The sequence below is a fragment of the Pleuronectes platessa genome, chromosome 9, assembly GCF_947347685.1.
Source record: "Pleuronectes platessa chromosome 9, fPlePla1.1, whole genome shotgun sequence".
NCBI lineage: Eukaryota > Metazoa > Chordata > Actinopteri > Pleuronectiformes > Pleuronectidae > Pleuronectes > Pleuronectes platessa.
In genome coordinates, this window is record NC_070634.1 from 2,525,241 (window position 1) to 2,542,118 (window position 16,878).

The 16,878-nt window shown below is 43.0% G+C and overlaps 1 long non-coding RNA gene across 1 annotated transcript; it reads right to left on the reverse strand.

Moving 5' to 3' along the window:
* Positions 1-6,897: 6,897 nt before the first annotated feature.
* On the reverse strand, positions 6,898-16,873 carry LOC128447684 (uncharacterized). The gene is made up of 3 exons (XR_008339651.1): positions 16,632-16,873; positions 7,119-7,282; positions 6,898-6,992 (listed from the first exon to the last, which is right to left on the reverse strand). It is a non-coding gene; the product is annotated as an uncharacterized LOC128447684 (long non-coding RNA).
* Positions 16,874-16,878: the final 5 nt, after the last annotated feature.

The window sequence follows — 16,878 nt, forward strand, 5'->3', positions numbered from 1 at the left end:
GTTTGGTATTTGGCTCATTCATTAATGCAGTGACATCAACGGCAAATGCAAGATCTTCCATCCAGTCTGCATCTGAGAGCTCTGGGCTGTCCTTGCTTTTCTTTTCACAAAACTCTTGAATCTCTGCTCTCAGGTCCCATACTGTTTTAAGCACTTTGTCCAGACTGATCCATCTGACAGCTGTGTGGTAGCCTATGTCCCCATGTTCAGTCTCATGCTCCTCCAAAAGTGCAACAAACTGTCTGTGATTCAGTGCTCTTGCCCTGATAAAGGTAACTAATTTAGTTACAACATCATACTGATATAGTTAACTAATTTAGCTACAGCATCAGTAACATGATTCATTTTTAGCACTGACTTACACAACACCTCCTGATGTATAATACACAGGGTTCATACACATTTTGACCAATGGATTTCCATGACTTTTCCATGACTTTCAATGACTTTTAACCAACTTTCCATGACCAAACATTTTGTGAGATCTCAGTGTATACATGCAAAAGAGACTAAATTTTGTATTTAAGCTAACAATGAGAATTTGAAAGCATACAGTAAACCTTGAATTACACAAATGAATGAGACAATAGTTTGATTGACGTCTGTTGTAACACATGGCATGTACTTTTCCATTTGTAGCCAAGCATGGTAAATCTACACTTCCCTGGCACAGTGCATTATCTCGCCTGCTTCCCCACCGAACATTTCAATTAGTACGAGATAGGATGCCTGCTTATATTTTGAGCGTATTTCTTTAAAAGCATATGAATTCATTAAAACTCAGCGTAAATTAACGACATGAAAATATGAATATAACAAATCTCCATAACTTCTCCAAAACTTTTGGGTTTTTTTTTCAAGCACATTCCAGGACTGGAAATAAACATTTAACAATTCCATGACTTTTCCAGGTTTTTCAAGACCGTGGTTTAATTTCCCTCACTTTATCTTGCTTCCGCTTCAAAAGTCCGACATTTTCCCCTGTCAGATTTGGACAGCCATCGGTTGTAACGCCTGCCAGTTTGTCCCATTTGAGTCCCAGCTTGTCCAAACATGCAATTACCTCCGTGAACAAATCACTCCCAGTCGTCGTCCCTGTTAATGACCGCATTGATGCCCGCTCCTCAGTAAAGTCTTTCGTCATCCAATGTACAAAGATGAGTAACTGGGCTGTGTCGCGGACATCACAGCCCTCATCCAGAGCCAAGGAGAAAAAGTCAAAATCGACCACTTTCTTTAGCAGCTGTAGCTCGAGATTTCCCGCGATGTCCTCGATCCTTCTCGATACGTTTCGTCCGTAAAAGTCTCTCCGTGCTTTGTCTCGTAGTGGCGGTTCAAATTGTAATCCTTAAAAACAGCGATCTTTTCTCAGCAAACTAAGCACACGGCTTTCCCTTTGACTTCAGTAAATAAATACTTAGCAGTCCATGTCTTGTTAAAAACTCTATCTTTCTTGTCTTAACTTGGGCTGACATTTTTGCGGACTAATAGTTAAAGGCCAATGTATGCTTCTCCGTTTTGACGGAGACGGACAGATAGGACCGCCTTCTCCAACGTGGAACGCCCTCTCCGTGCCTCTCTGCGGCTCCTCGGAGAGCTTTTCGTGCAGCTCTCATTTTTCTATCTACACGTCGAAATGGCGGAGAGCCCACGGATAGCACTTGGCTGTGATTGGTCCACTAAAAACATCATTTCCGCCCAACGTCATTTCCGGACCTCTAACTTCCTGTTTCATTCCCTAAATCACAATAAACCTAAATCACAACTACGACTCTATGATTAATGTGACAAGTGTGTTAAGCCAGCGGCGTTGTCCGGCTGACGGTGGCTGGTTAGAGCACTTACAGCATGTGTGTACGGTCACATATGGTTATAACGAACTTTGATAACGGGGATAGCGGGCTAGCCACCATGCTAACTGCGGTGGGAACAGCGCAAAAACCCGCTGACTTTAATCCCACGGCTCTCATGACACTGTTTCTCAAACACCGTCAGGTTAGAAGCAAACACTTGGTAGTAGTTAGTATCGGGTGTCCGTGCTGACTGTGTGTGGAAGCTGGGGGGGAGCTAGCTGCCTCCGTGTAGCTTCAAGCTGTTGCAGCTGTTGAATTAGCAACGCAGTTTGGAAACAAGACCGGGGAACCGCTGCGTTAAGACACGATAACATAAGCATTATGACTCGCTGGGTGTCACTTTATTTCAGCAAAACTGTCGCGTCATCAACATCCTTTTTCTGTTGTCATCGTTCACTGTGTGTGAGGAGCCGGGAGGACGTAAATAAACCAGCGTGGACTTCTTCTATATACCTCATGAGGTAGGCTTCTCTAAGCTCGACTTCCGTTGCGCCAACTACTGTTCTGGCGGTGAATTGTTTTCGGAACAAAAAGGCTCGTAGAACTATAAATCAAAAAGTGTCCGTCCGATCCGTCCGTCCTTCCGCAACGGACTCGGAGAAGCATACAGAGGCCTTAACTCACATCTGTTCTTAACTCCGTTCACCAACACATCATCCGCTCGCGGGCATTCAGGATGTACGTCAGGTCAATGTTAAAAAAAGGCACCTTCAAAATAAAAGAAATGTTGTTGTATTCTTTGCATGATGTTCACTTATTTATGTGTGATTCCTAATATTCCGTTGACCTCACGCGGGCCGGTCACAGACAGCCAAAGGGCCGGATGCGGCCCGGGGGCCGTACAATGCCCAGGTCTGGTCTAAGACTAAGGTTCACGCCAGCCACTGTGAGAGCTTAATCTTACTGAATTACACATGTACAATAATCATCATATCCAGGGAGTGTTCTAATTGTGCAACTGAGCTGAGAGCAGAGACGAATGAAGAGTTTCAGATCTCGTTGATTGTTCGTTCAGAGGGCCGGTACTCCTCCCCTCCTCGAGGAGAGGACAAGTAGAAGGATTGGGTCTTGCGTTTTAAGCGAGCCCTCTTGGTGGCAAGAGACTGTGCTTGCTGGAGGCAATTATGTCAGAGATAAACTTTTTGCAGTCCACACACACCTCCATGGTGGCCCAGTACTCTGTCAGCTCCGATGGAAGTTCAAGTTCTTTGTGAGACTTTAGAGAGCCGTGCTTTGAAAACCTGAAGGGAACAGAAACAGGGGAGAGAGAACACACTGTATTTATACATTTTGAATTCTCACCACCGTTTATTTTGCCTCAGTGTTCAAGTATTAAGCAAACAATAACAAATAACAATTAACTTACTCATGAACGAAATAAAAACGAGCATATTTTCACACTAAAATGTAGTGATCTGCAGAGGTACCACTACTGTACACTATATACCACTGTAGTGTGTTTGTTTTTGTGATTTTTCCATCTAAGTACAAAAGATGGAACTTCTTTTGTTGGACTCACTACATTGTGAAATGATAAAAAAATCAATATCAAATATCTGTCCTGAAAAAAATGTCCTTTTTACCCTGGACAAGCCACAGGCCTCAGCTTTCACTACTATCTCCAATTCATGCAGCTCTTTATTTAAATCAAATTCACTCCCATTATCTTGGGTGGTGGCATATTTCTCAACAAGACAAATATGTCAATACCTAAACAACTGATATCTAAAAGTGCTGGAGTGAGCCATTGATTTAATTAATATATCAGGATTATGACACTGCAAGAATTCCAGTATGGCAAGACATGACTTGAAAAGACAAATATGAGGTGGCACATAGGGAAAAAACAAAAAACTCTATATCAATATTAGGTCAAATGTGCTCCAAGAAAGGAGGGAGCTAAAGCAGTTATTCTGTTATTAGTAAAAACTGAATTATATTTAACCGGTTAACTCTTATTTTGCTCTAACATACAGAGTTACATAATTTTGTTCATACATTTACAACTTTCTTGTTGATATCATAATGAAATGACCACGGCTAAAATATCTGTGGGTGCTATCATATTCTTTATTGGTGAATAAAAGTGTAACTTTCTAGTCTGGTATTTTAACATTTCATCCACTAGATGTCAGTGACAATGTGCTGTAATCTGAGGGTACAAATTGGATGAGGAGACAGTGGACAGTTTGTACACAAAGTCCTGATTGAAAGCCCTAATCTCTTTAATATTCTTTGGTAGTTTCTGCTAATTTTTGTATATGAATTAAAAAGATTGTGAAGATTTTGAGTATTTTTCACTCTTGAGATTCATCTACAAACCTACTGTAGCAGTCAGAGTAATGAGAACAGCAACTTTTTATCCAGATCAGAATATGAATTCCTCTGTTGTGAGTCTGAGTGAGTAAATATCTGTGTTCATGGCTTTTACTTGGACATGGTCTTCTGGATGCTGTGGCGCTGGGGGCTATTGGAGGATCTCTCCGATTTTGCAGCAGCTGCTGCTCCGGCAGGTTTTGCAGCTCCTTTAGGTGATCCTATCGTGGTCGAGCCAATGGAGTAGATGGGCAAACTGGAATAAGGTTTGGATGGTAGCCGCATCTGTCAGAGGAGGAAGGCATGAATGTAACAAATGAGAAACAATACTGAGGAAAATCATCCTTTGTTATGAAACCTCATGTTCTCACGTTACAACTCAGAGAGAGTTATTCTGTAAGATTTACCTTTTTACAACACTGTGAGCAGACAGGCCTGAAAAAGAGAAAGAATAGGAAGTGGTGAATAAAATGATTTATCCTTTCTTAGATTACCTACATACAATTTTGAAAACAGTTGAGATAAAGATTTCAAATGTTTTACTTTTTGCAAAACTGGCAGATGTAAGACCAGGTGAAAAGGGAAAACCTTTTGGTTTGACAACAGAAGCAGAGCTATAAGAAAAAATATTAGAACAAAAATAAATAAATGCAGACATTCAATAATGTGAGTACATAAATTTGTTGACACTAGAAATCACATTCTTCGTATCTCAGAGGGAAAATATATTTGCTCTTTCACCTTTGGCTGAGTCCAATTCAATCAAATCAGTGTTACCATAAGTGAGTTAGCCATGTAGACTTGTTTTATACTTTAAAGTGTGTTGTACAAGTTACCTTTCCTTTCTTCATAGCGGTGTCGATTTCTGATGTGCATTACCTCCTCCACCGTTAGAGACAGACACTCCAAAGGGAAACAGAACTCCTGCTGCAACAACAGCACACGCACACACACACACACACACACACACACACACACACACACACACACAGGACTCGTGGTTATCATTCAGTCCACAAGCAGGGTTTCTGTACTGTTACTCTATGGAGCTAAATCTATGCCGTAACAAAACATGATTCACAAATTCCCCACCATTCACTTGCAAACAGAGTGTTATTTGCAAATACAAAACACCATTACAATTTTTTTCGATTGCATAAACACTAAAATCAAAATGTATTACACAATTAGAAGCTAACATTGTGCTTATGGTGGTGCAGATCTTGGCCCATGTTTTCCTCCTTGAGTGTCAGGTTTTGATAATTGTGTAATACTTTTGATTGTAGTGTTTATGCAATCGAAAGAATTGGTAAGTCATATGAAACGTATGGTATAACAACATACGGTTTTGATAAATGAGTGTATAGTTTTTACAAGAGTGTTTAATTTTTCAACGGATCTGAGGTGTTTTGCTAATTGGGTGTGTGGTTTGAAAAACCGGGCCCTGTTTTAAAAATCGTACTTAAGCAATCGCGAAAAACTGTAACAAAATAATGCATTTTGTTTTGTAAACACAAAAAACATCCGAAAAACAAATACACTACTTGTTTCTAATAAATTATGCTTCAGAAACAAATAGTATAAAGTACAAAAAAATAAATCCCATAAGCATAAGAAAAATGTGTCCTACATGTACAAAAATAAATCTTACATGCTCATGGAACATTGCACTTCAGAGGAGAGTGAAATACTGGATCTACTTTCATACAGAAGCAGAACTTCCAACGAATGACTATCGCTCTATTCCTGTTGGATGTTTAGATAAGCAACTGTCTGCTCATTTGCCAACATAACCTAATCGCTGAGTTATAGTAAGGGTTTTGTGTACAGCTTGTTCTACTGCCCTCAAGTGGTACAACAATAAAATGTATTCAATTAAAAGTTAATAAAGATTTTTTCTAATGAGGCTGCTCATAAAATGGAAAATCCACTGACTTTATGCCAGGGGCCGATTTAGGGGCGAGGCTAGTGGGGCCCCTGAAGTGCCCCCCAAACCTGTCAGTTGTCTTAAATATATTTAATGATGTGTGGCTTAACTAAAAAATGTTGTAAAAAAAAAAGAATGGTTTAAATGTGCTTCTTACTCAGTCAAGAATTGTGCATGGATGTTGGACAATTGTCCCCCTTTGTTTAAATTCTGGCCCATTTATGGCCCCTGATTCAGAACACTCCGAGATCTGCCAATGATTTTACACCTTACTGTTGTTTTAATAATCAGGTCAATCAATCAATCAAGTAATAATCAGCCTATGTGTGCTTTGTAAATCTGAGAATATAACTGTGATAATGTCATCATTATCGTATTAGTACACATCATGAGTTACTGATAGATGTACTTCGATCCCTAGAAGTGGATTCTCCCTACCCTGTCTAGTGCCCCTGAGCAAGGCACCTTACTCCCCCAACATCTGCTCCCTGTGCGCCGTACATGGCTGCTCACTGCTCTGTGTGTCCTTCACCAGATGGGTTAAAAGCAGAGATTAAATTTCCCTACCTGCATGAGTGTGCCTGTGTATGTCTGTGAATGTGTTTGGGACAAATAAATGTATCTTAATCTTTCACCTTCAACCACCAAAATCGAATTATTCCATCTCACTTTTGACCACCAATCCCCCCATCTGTAAGTTAAAATGAATGTTTGTACAAAATCAAGGTATTCTTGAGATATCATATGTTGTTTAAGTTGAGGAGGTGACTGAGCTGTAACAGGGAAGTATTTCCTCACTCACTTTTTATCCCCAGCACCGACTCCGGCGATGTATCATCCATCACAGATGTGGCCATACTGGAGCTGCTGGCTGATATGTGCCCAAAAATCTCGTCCTGAATATGTGGAATACACAAGCAGCTCACTCATTACCTACTCTGCACACACAGGATGCGATGTTTCCAAAAAATCCCCCACACACACAATCCAAGCACACAGACGCATAAACTCATAACACTGACATCAGAGTCTGAGTTGGTAAGCTCGGAGAGGCTGGGAGCATTCAGGAGCCTTTTCCTCTGAGGTGCAGAGTGACATCCGGAGGGCTCTGGTCTGGGGGAAGCTGTTCCATTGCTCAGAGACAGAGAGCTGGACGTCCTTCTGCCCATGTACGGACTAAACTCATCTGTTCAGGGCCACACAAGAGACAGTTATTTAGATATAGACAGAGAAAAACACTTGAGATGAATCTCAACTCTTCACACGATTCCTTGCATCTTTAGACGGTTTTTCTTAAAAATCAACAATGAATGTTGCGTCCTCCCACATCGATTTTTTTCAGTTAATGTATGATAAGATGCAATGAATCCTGTTGGAGAAGACTGATATCCATCCCAAGTGAAAAGAGGTCAGGAATGGTGAGTTAAGTTGGTCTGAGGGGAGGCAAAGGAGCAGGCTGATGTTACACACGGAGCATGGAGGCGTCTTTAATGAAATGTATTTTGGACTCTAAACTCCCTAAACAGGATTCTTCCTGCAGACAACCAAAGATAAACTCTTGAAATCAATTCACTAACAGGGTCACTGAGCCCTGAATCAATTCAAGGTAACGAACCACTAGCCTCCCAGTAGCCTTGCGCAGCAGTCCCAGCTGCAGTCAGTGCAGAGAGGAGACCCACGCTCCGCGTCCTCCAGACTGCAAATGAATCGCGCTGATCTGGCTTACAGAGCGGGATGTAAGTGTCAATGTATCTTCACTGTCACTGGAAAACATGAGTCATTGAGTTCAGTCTCTTCATCGATGCAGAGTCGTGATGCATCTAAGAATCGAGACATTTCCAGATGGAACGTGGTGAAACTGAACCCTTTCAGGACCCTGAAAAAAAACAAAAACTTATAGAGTTAGAGCTAGCAATGCCGCCCCACTTAACAGTGGATCGATTAAATTTGATATTCTAACATTTAACAATACAGGACATAATGGATTTATGAGAAGTGATGGTCTATTTCAATGGCAAGATAAAAAAAATAAAACAATAATCAACAGAAGAATACGGATATAACACAATAATATTTATCAGTTAGGCGTTTAACAAATAGTTTATAACGCTTTAGATGCAACAGGGACGTCCGAGTGCAAATTAACCAAGTTTGACAAAGCTAATAAATGTTAAATATTTCAAAAGCCATTTTCACAAAATCTGTTTAGTTTGATCTGAACATAAGACTGGGAATCCTCTTCACACAGAGTGAAGACAAACGCAACCCTCTGCCCACAGCGGCAGCACAACCCGGCAATGATCCAAGTGGATTTAAATAAGCTGAGCCTGTGGATAAGACATTAAACGAACCGATGATGAGACACCATCATGTGTTCCACCTCCTCCTGTCTCCTCCTCAAATGCTTTCCTAAATAACAAACTCTCTGTTCTGTAGAGCAGTGATTTTCAACCTTTTTTGAGCCACGGCACATTTTTTTTATTTGACTAAATCCCGGGGCAAACCACCAACCAAAATGACACAAAATGACACTCTATGGCCTAACACAGTACATATAATACATATAGTTAGTAATATAGTTTCTAAATGTATTGACACCCACTCAGTGTGAAACCTGGGCCAAAACTGATATCCTGGCAGGAACGGAAGAAAGACACACACAAAGCTCTTCCTCAACAGCTCTCAGTGTCTCACTGTTTTTAGTTTTTATCTGTAAAGTCTTGTCCTTTCCAGCAACTGATGCTGAGCTGTATGGGTCCCTAACCCAGTCATGGCATTCTGTGAAGGCTCAAGAGAAATAAAATGACAACTTCTCCTCAAGAGTTTTCAAATGTGTGCTTATCACCTCGCACATTAAAGCAGTGTTGACATCATGCCTTTTCTCAGTCAGTGGGAACATCTTAATGTTGCCACGCTGCACATGTTGTTGCCAGAGCTGCACCTTTAAACGGAATCCATTTATTTGATCAGTGCCTACAAGCAGGTTTTAATTTCGGCCTTGCATCCGTGTGTTCAGTTCACTCAGATGATGAAATATATCAGCCAGGTATGCCAGCTTTGCACACCGCTCATTAGTTGCAAGCAGCTTTGAGTAATCGGACCTCTCAATTGTCCGAAATATTTTCCACCCACTGGAATAGAAGAGTATTACATTATCTGCCACACTTTATTACAGCACAGACCAGGGGTGCCCAAACTTTATAGGCCTGTGAGCTACTGTGAGCTACCGCTGGTGGGACTGGCTCACCTGTGTGTGTGTGCATCGGGATGGAACTCCGCCGTGCGCGATACAGAAAGCGGAGGAGAAATCTAAACGCGCAACCATGTGGCGGGGGGGGGGGGGGTGGCGGCTGCAAAAAAAAAAAAAAGGGGCGTTCCATGTGGCAGAGCGTAACTGCGTCTTGTCAGGTCGTGCGATCGACCCACACTGGTCGTGAAGTCGTCTGATCAGTCCAACTCACGATCCGTCAACTCCCTCAAGCTTATGTGCGCACATCTCCTGCAGAGCACAGAGCGGAGCACATCCTGCGCCGCAGGAGATGTGCGCAGTAGGACATGTGCGCCGCAGGAGGTGCGCCGGCATTAAATCAAATTAATCAAAAAATTGCGCAGGCACATCCTGCGGCGCACATCCTGCGTCGCACAACCTGCGGTGCACATAAATAAAACATTTATTTACAAAAAAAAAAAAATTAAATCAAATTAATAAAAAAACTGTGCGTACACATCCTGCGGCACTTATCTCCTGTGGCGCACATCTCCTGCGGCGCAGATGTGCGCACATCCTGCGGCCCACATCTCCTGCGAAGCACATCCTGCATCGCACATACTGCGGCGCAGATAAATAAAAATTATATTTTAAATTCAAATAAATATTTAAATCAAATTAATGAAAAAACTGCGCTGCACACCTCCTGCTGCGCACATCCTGCGGGGCACATCTCCTGCGGCCCCCATCTTCTGCGGCACACATCCTGCATCACACATACTGCGGCGCACTTAAATAAAAAAAAAATTTAAAATAAAAAAAAAAAATTTAAATCAAATTAATAAAAAAACTGCGCGTGCACATCCTGCTGCGCGCATCTCCTGCTGCGCACATCTCCTGCGGCCCACACCCTGCGGTGCACATAAATAACACATTTATTTACAAAAACAATAATAATTAAATCAAATTAATAAAAAACTGTGCACACACATCCTGCGGCGCACACCTTCTGCGGCGCACAACTTTATACAACTTTACATACCATCAGATATCTTACATGGTGGAGCTTATCATCCAAACACACTCAACTCTAACGCTTTCCCCCGCAGGGTGGACCGGTTCATGTCGGTTCATGTCGGGTCAATTACTCCGTACGGTCCCGTTAGCATCTGCAGGCTAGCGGAGCTAAACTAACAAGCCATGTACAGGTACCTGCTCATCACTACTAACACATAAATACAATAGTAAACTTGACTTACCACGGAAACGGGAGCACAGACGTCTTTAGCTTCTCTGTCAGGAGAACAAACCGAAGATCAAACCGTGTAATTCATCCGATATGTGAGTGAAACCTCTCCACAGACTCAGGTCGTGTTAGCCTGTTAGCCTGTTAGCTCAGGTGGAGACGAGCAGGCAACAGGCTCGGAGCTGGAGTCGCGTTTCGCATCATTCGAGTCCAGTTGCTAGGCAGATTTCGTGGGGCACATCTGAAAGTGCCCCCCCACCCAATGTTAACTTCGGCCTGTGTGGTTCACGCTCATTGGTGTTTCCATGGCAACAGTCTTAAGCTTGGGCCGTTGCCCCAGAGCAGAGACGGACGGTAAGAGAGAAGCTCAGTTCACAGAGCAAGCACACAAATCAAATGACTCCAAAACAAGACTATAATGCTTGTGAGTCAAGTTTATTCACACACACATTCACGCTATTTTGCATATAAAATGAAATCAAATATATTTTGCCACAAAGTGCAGATGTATTGAGCTTTCTGCACAACAGCGCCATCTTGATCTGGTGGGGCAGTGCCCCACGTGCCCCTAATGTAGAAACGCCACTGATATTGAAGGATAACAGTGGTTAAACTGGGGATTCTTGTGCAAATTGGTTCTCTAAGATGAGGTCGTGTCTCTTCAGCAGCAGTCAAGTTTGTTAGCAGTAATTGTAACAAACAATAGTAATAGCAATTGTATTTGATTCCTGCGTTTACTGACAGAGATCCTGACACATTTTTTTCTATGCTTGATCTTGTTGCAGGTGAGGGGCCAGCTGGATCAGAGCGGACTTCGTTGCTCCAGTGCCTATTAACCGGTAAGGTACAATATTCTTCAGTATTGTCATGTTTATATTGCACTAACTAGATCTACTGGTCTTTGTTACATTAAGCCTATAACATAAACACTACACACCTGAGGGGTTATGTGTGACGTGTTACGGACCTATAAGAAATGGCTCGTGAGGCCCGGAACACATCAAATAAACGAATCAGAAACAACTGTTGCCACTAAATAATAACAAATGTTTATTGGTTGAAACAAACAAATATTTAGAAAGGCAACAAACCAAAAGGGTTGGAGGTTCCCGGCCAAAACAAACAAAAGAGAGGGGAACACTGAGCCAGCCATCGGCCGTCGAAGTCAGTGTTCACCCCCCGAACTAAGTCTGCCTAAATAACCCACTACCTAAATGAAAGAAAAAGGTTATCCGAAAACAGGACTACCGGGAACCCCCGAACCAACTACCAACATAACAAAAACTCAAAAGGACTTCTGGCATGGGGGAAACCGGAGCCTCGGTCTCCTCACCCGTTCACCGGCATGGAAGAATAGAGAGCGAGAAAGAAATTCACAGCCTCCTTAAGTCAGCTCCAGCTGACGAGGTGATGAGTCTCACCTGAGGACTGGCTGCGTGGAGAGAGAGAGAAAGGTGGAGAGAGGCACAAACACACATTCTCACACAGAGCCCCACCTCCTGGCCACACGTAACACCCCCACCCAGAGCTTGTGAATAGCCGGGGGCAAACGTGAAGACCAGGGAGGAAGGAAAAAAAAAACAACACATTCACAAGACCTAACACCGTGACAACGTGTCGGCCAGGACGTTGTCCCGCCCCTTTCTGCAAGCGTGCACGTTTTTCTGGATTAACTCTGTAGGCATGTTGTTTAATCGGAAACGAATCTCCTACTTCAACATCATGTTGCAGCACCTGGGTCTGAGAGGGCACATCAGAGAACAGTGACATATGTGAACCAATCAAACGGACCACATCCTCACCCTGAGACGGAGGCAGATGCGAAACACAACCATCAAGCTCCCGAGACTGCCCAGGATGAGAGCGTGAGAGAGATGAACTTGGAGCACTAGGAGACTGACTCAATGAGCTTTCGGTTTTTAACAAATTAACAGCTTTAGGAGGCTTGTCCCTTTTGTTCAAAGCAAAACAGTAATTAACTGTATGGCCACGCTTCTTGCAAAACGAACAAACCCTGTCACTCTCCTTACCCCCTCCACTCTCCTTCTGCGTCACAGGGGGCCTGGGCGCAGAGAAGCTGCGACCCAGGGAGGACTGTGGCTTATCATAACTGTCCCTATGAGTCAAAACGTATTCATCAGCAAGTACCGCAGCCCTAGAAATTTCTAGCACGTTACGGTCATTAATGTGTGTCACAATTCGTTCAGGCAAACAATTCTTAAAGTCTTCCAGCAACATCAACTCACGCAAGCCAGCGAAATCAGAAACCTTCATAGAGCGACACCAACGATCAAATAACACTCTCTTCTCATGACCAAACTCCACGTATGTCTTCTCATACGACTTCCTGAGACGACGGTACCTCTGGCGATATGCCTCGGGCACTAACTCGTAGGCCCTCAGCACCGCCTCTTTGACATGATCATAATTCAGGCTCATACCAGACTCCAAAGACGCGTAGGCATCCTGGGCCTTTCCCGTGAACACACATTGTAAAAGCAACGGCCAAAACTGCCTAGGCCACTCCAGGGTCTCAGCTACACGTTCAAACAGGGTGAAATATTTGTCAACATCTTTATCATTAAAAGACGGAACGAAACGGATGCATCTACCTATATCAAAACCACTGGCGGCAGGAGGGGGAGGAGAAGGAGGTGCATGCTGTAACTCCAGCTCCTTCAGACGCACCTGCCTCTTTGTCTCTTCCTCCAGCTTCCGCACCTCCAGTTCACCCAACAGCTCCTTCTCCCTCAGATCCAGACGGCGCAACTCAATCTGCAGCTCCAATCCCCTGAGACGAGCCGCTTCATCCACATCTGACCGTGACTCCACCCCCTTCATGACCGCTTCACTCAAAAGACCCTCTTTATACAACACAGACAGCAGCTCAGTTTTTATAGCCTGCTTCTTCATCTGCTTAGTCACCGTAACTTTAAGAAAACTGGCCAGAGAAATTAACTGCTCTTTAGTGCAAGAACAGAACTGCTCCATCGTCGGATGAGCAACAAACTCCTCAGCACTAAACGCCATGACGAGACTGGCCACACTGATCAGACCAGGGCGAGAGGAAAAAAAACAAAAAAAAACAGACCGCTCACCAACCTACTCCCTCAAAAATACCACCCAAGAGGGCAAAACACAGCAGCACCAAAAAGAAAACCATGGTGCACAAACGTGCCGGCTGAAAAAAAACACTGGCAACCACACTAGGAAGTCCAAGCCAACAAACTCTGTCAGTGACGACCAAGTCACACCACAAAATCAACTAGACACGGCCTATCACAATAGACACGGCACTCACAGTTGGAATCAACAGAAACACTGAAGACCCAACATGTGATCCCGGATGAGCCCCCAAATATGTTACGGACCTATAAGAAATGGCTCGTGAGGCCCGGAACACATCAAATAAATGAATCAGAAACAACTGTTGCCACTAAATAATAACAAATGTTTATTGGTTGAAACAAACAAATATTTAGAAAGGCAACAAACCAAAAGGGTTGGAGGTTCCCGGCCAAAACAAACAAAAGAGAGGGGAACACTGAGCCAGCCATCGGCCGTCGAAGTCAGTGTTCACCCCCCGAACTAAGTCTGCCTAAATAACCCACTACCTAAATGAAAGAAAAAGGTTATCCGAAAACAGGACTACCGGGAACCCCCGAACCAACTACCAACATAACAAAAACTCAAAAGGACTTCTGGCATGGGGGAAACCGGAGCCTCGGTCTCCTCACCCGTTCACCGGCATGGAAGAATAGAGAGCGAGAAAGAAATTCACAGCCTCCTTAAGTCAGCTCCAGCTGACGAGGTGATGAGTCTCACCTGAGGACTGGCTGCGTGGAGAGAGAGAGAAAGGTGGAGAGAGGCACAAACACACATTCTCACACAGAGCCCCACCTCCTGGCCACACGTAACAGACGTCCTGTCATTTTAGTTTGGTAATTTCTGTCTCCTTGTGTGTTCTGTTTCCTGTTTTATTTTGCAGTCTCGCCTTCCTTGTGCGTTGTTTCCAGCGTCTCGGGTGTGTCACTTCCTGTCTTGGTGATTGTCTTTCCCAGTCCTCATGTGTTGCACCTGTGGCTAGTTACTTCAGCCTTCCCTGTGTCTCTATTTAAGCCTATATGTGTTCCCCAAGCCCTTTGTCGGTTCGTTTGTTGTTCTACTCGCTTCTACACGTCGCGAGATATGGTTTGTCTTGTCCTGCTGTCTCAACCAGCTTTACCGTCCGGAGCTTCCTTGTTCTCCGTGCGCCTTGTCGCCAGTGTTACTTGTTAGTGTTCCTGTTTTGTTTTTGTCTTGTTTAACCCTGTAAGACCCAAACCCTAACCCTAACCCTAACCCTAACCCAAATAAAAAACGGTATTTAATATAAAAAGACTCTTTTTATATTAAATACCGTTTTTATTTGTAACATCTGTATCCTGGGTGCATCTCCTTCCTCAAACCGTGACATTATGTCCAATTTCCCGCAGAATAAGTTGCTGTGTCCCCTCCTGTTAGATGTTTGTTTGCTCTCTCTCTTTTCCTTTTTTTTCCCTCCAGGAAGCAGTATCTGGGGTGTTGGCAGTACAGACTAGGTATTCTTATTTTACTGAAGTGGGGTAAAATTAACTGATGCTCCTCGTTACTTCTGTTTTATATCCGAATAGCAGATATGTCCTTTTTTTTAAAGGAGGGGACGACCTCTGCCAAGCTTCCTATCATCCTGCTTCTGTCTGTCTCCTTTTCAGCTGCATTCCCACCCTCATAATAGTTTAATATTTGTAGTGCTTTTCAAGAGACTTGTCATAGGCAACATTTTTGAGCAAATAAAAGCAGCAAACAGCTGCTTATGTGCCTTAAGATTTCAGGGGTTTCATTTATAAAAAAGTGCGTGGGATTCGTACTAAAAGTGTACGTACTCCCACCTGAACGCAATGTTCACTTTATAAATCACAGTCCATCTGGAAACGTTCGTACGTGGATCTGCCTCCAAATCCGCCCTACACACGCCCACTTTCAACCATAAATGGTCAATGCAAAGTATGTCATGAATATTAAATTAGCCGCTGACAAATGGGTTTCCATCGTGAGTCCTGACGGCATAAGGCGATGAGAAGAGGAAGCAAAACTTTCTGACACCGACACCAAGTTGTTTGTTAGTGAGGTGGAGGTGAAGGGACTGCAGTGATGTCACTAATAAAGAAAACACTGATACTCTGTTGCTGCTGCGGTGGATAACATAATGTATGAGAGTGAAGACGATAGAAAGAATTGAGCCTGAAATAAAAAAAGATCCCATTCAAATGTGGGGGCATTAAAAAAAAACGCTCAGAATGTGTGAAATTGTTGTATTGTCTGTTCGTATTTTATTCATCCAAAGCTGCAGGATTATTAAATTCAGAGACAGCTGTGATGTCCCCAGTCTATAGAATTCAACAGAAATATTTGTATTGCTCGTGTTTGTACTGGGATGGTTCGGTTCCGTCGGTCGATCTGTGGGATACTGGACTAAGTTCAGCACAAAGATTTTGACCAAGAAATATGTTGGGAATGGAGACTGTATGACGAGTTTTGTAAAAGTGGCCTCAGCATTGACTGATACTTGTCAGGAAAATAAACAAAAACTGTAACAAGAGAGTGAGGGACTGTGGCATTGTGGGTCAGACTCAGTGTGGAGGCAGAGGATGGATGCACAGTCAACAAACTTACTCTGCTGCTCGGGGTCTGAGAGCTACACATTGTAATTGTCTTTGGTTTGTTTTGTATAATTTTTAATGTTAAAGAGAGTTTGCATGGACCATTTGATACTTACTCAGTGTTTTAATTTGATTTCACTTATCGGTGAGGCTTAAATTTGTGTTTTTCTTTTCTTTTGTTTACTAGTTTACTCTGTATAAGTGGGACCATTATTACATTCTACCTGTGTAGTTACAGTTGATATATTTCAAGTGACTATGGCGAGAATCAAGGCATGGCTTAGTGTTTCGTTTCATTAATGACATCTTATAATTGTCACTCTTGCATCACATGTCTACGATGCTGTTGTGCTATTAAAGCTAAACCTCATGCGGAGATGCTGTTGTTTAAATAACTTACCACTCAGTCTCCTTCGCTGTAGTTTGTGGCATCAACACAACCGAACAAGCAGTCCAGAGAATTCCCTGTTATTGTGACCACATCTGAACATGACAATCTCCTACGTCATGCTTCAGAAGTGAAAGGTAGACTCAGGAAAGTCAAAGATCATAAAACATTTGTAGCTATAGCCTTTCATGTCCAGTTCCAGCAAGGGCTATGATTAAAACTACCCACAGGATCTAAGAGTGGACATGTTTTTAAATGA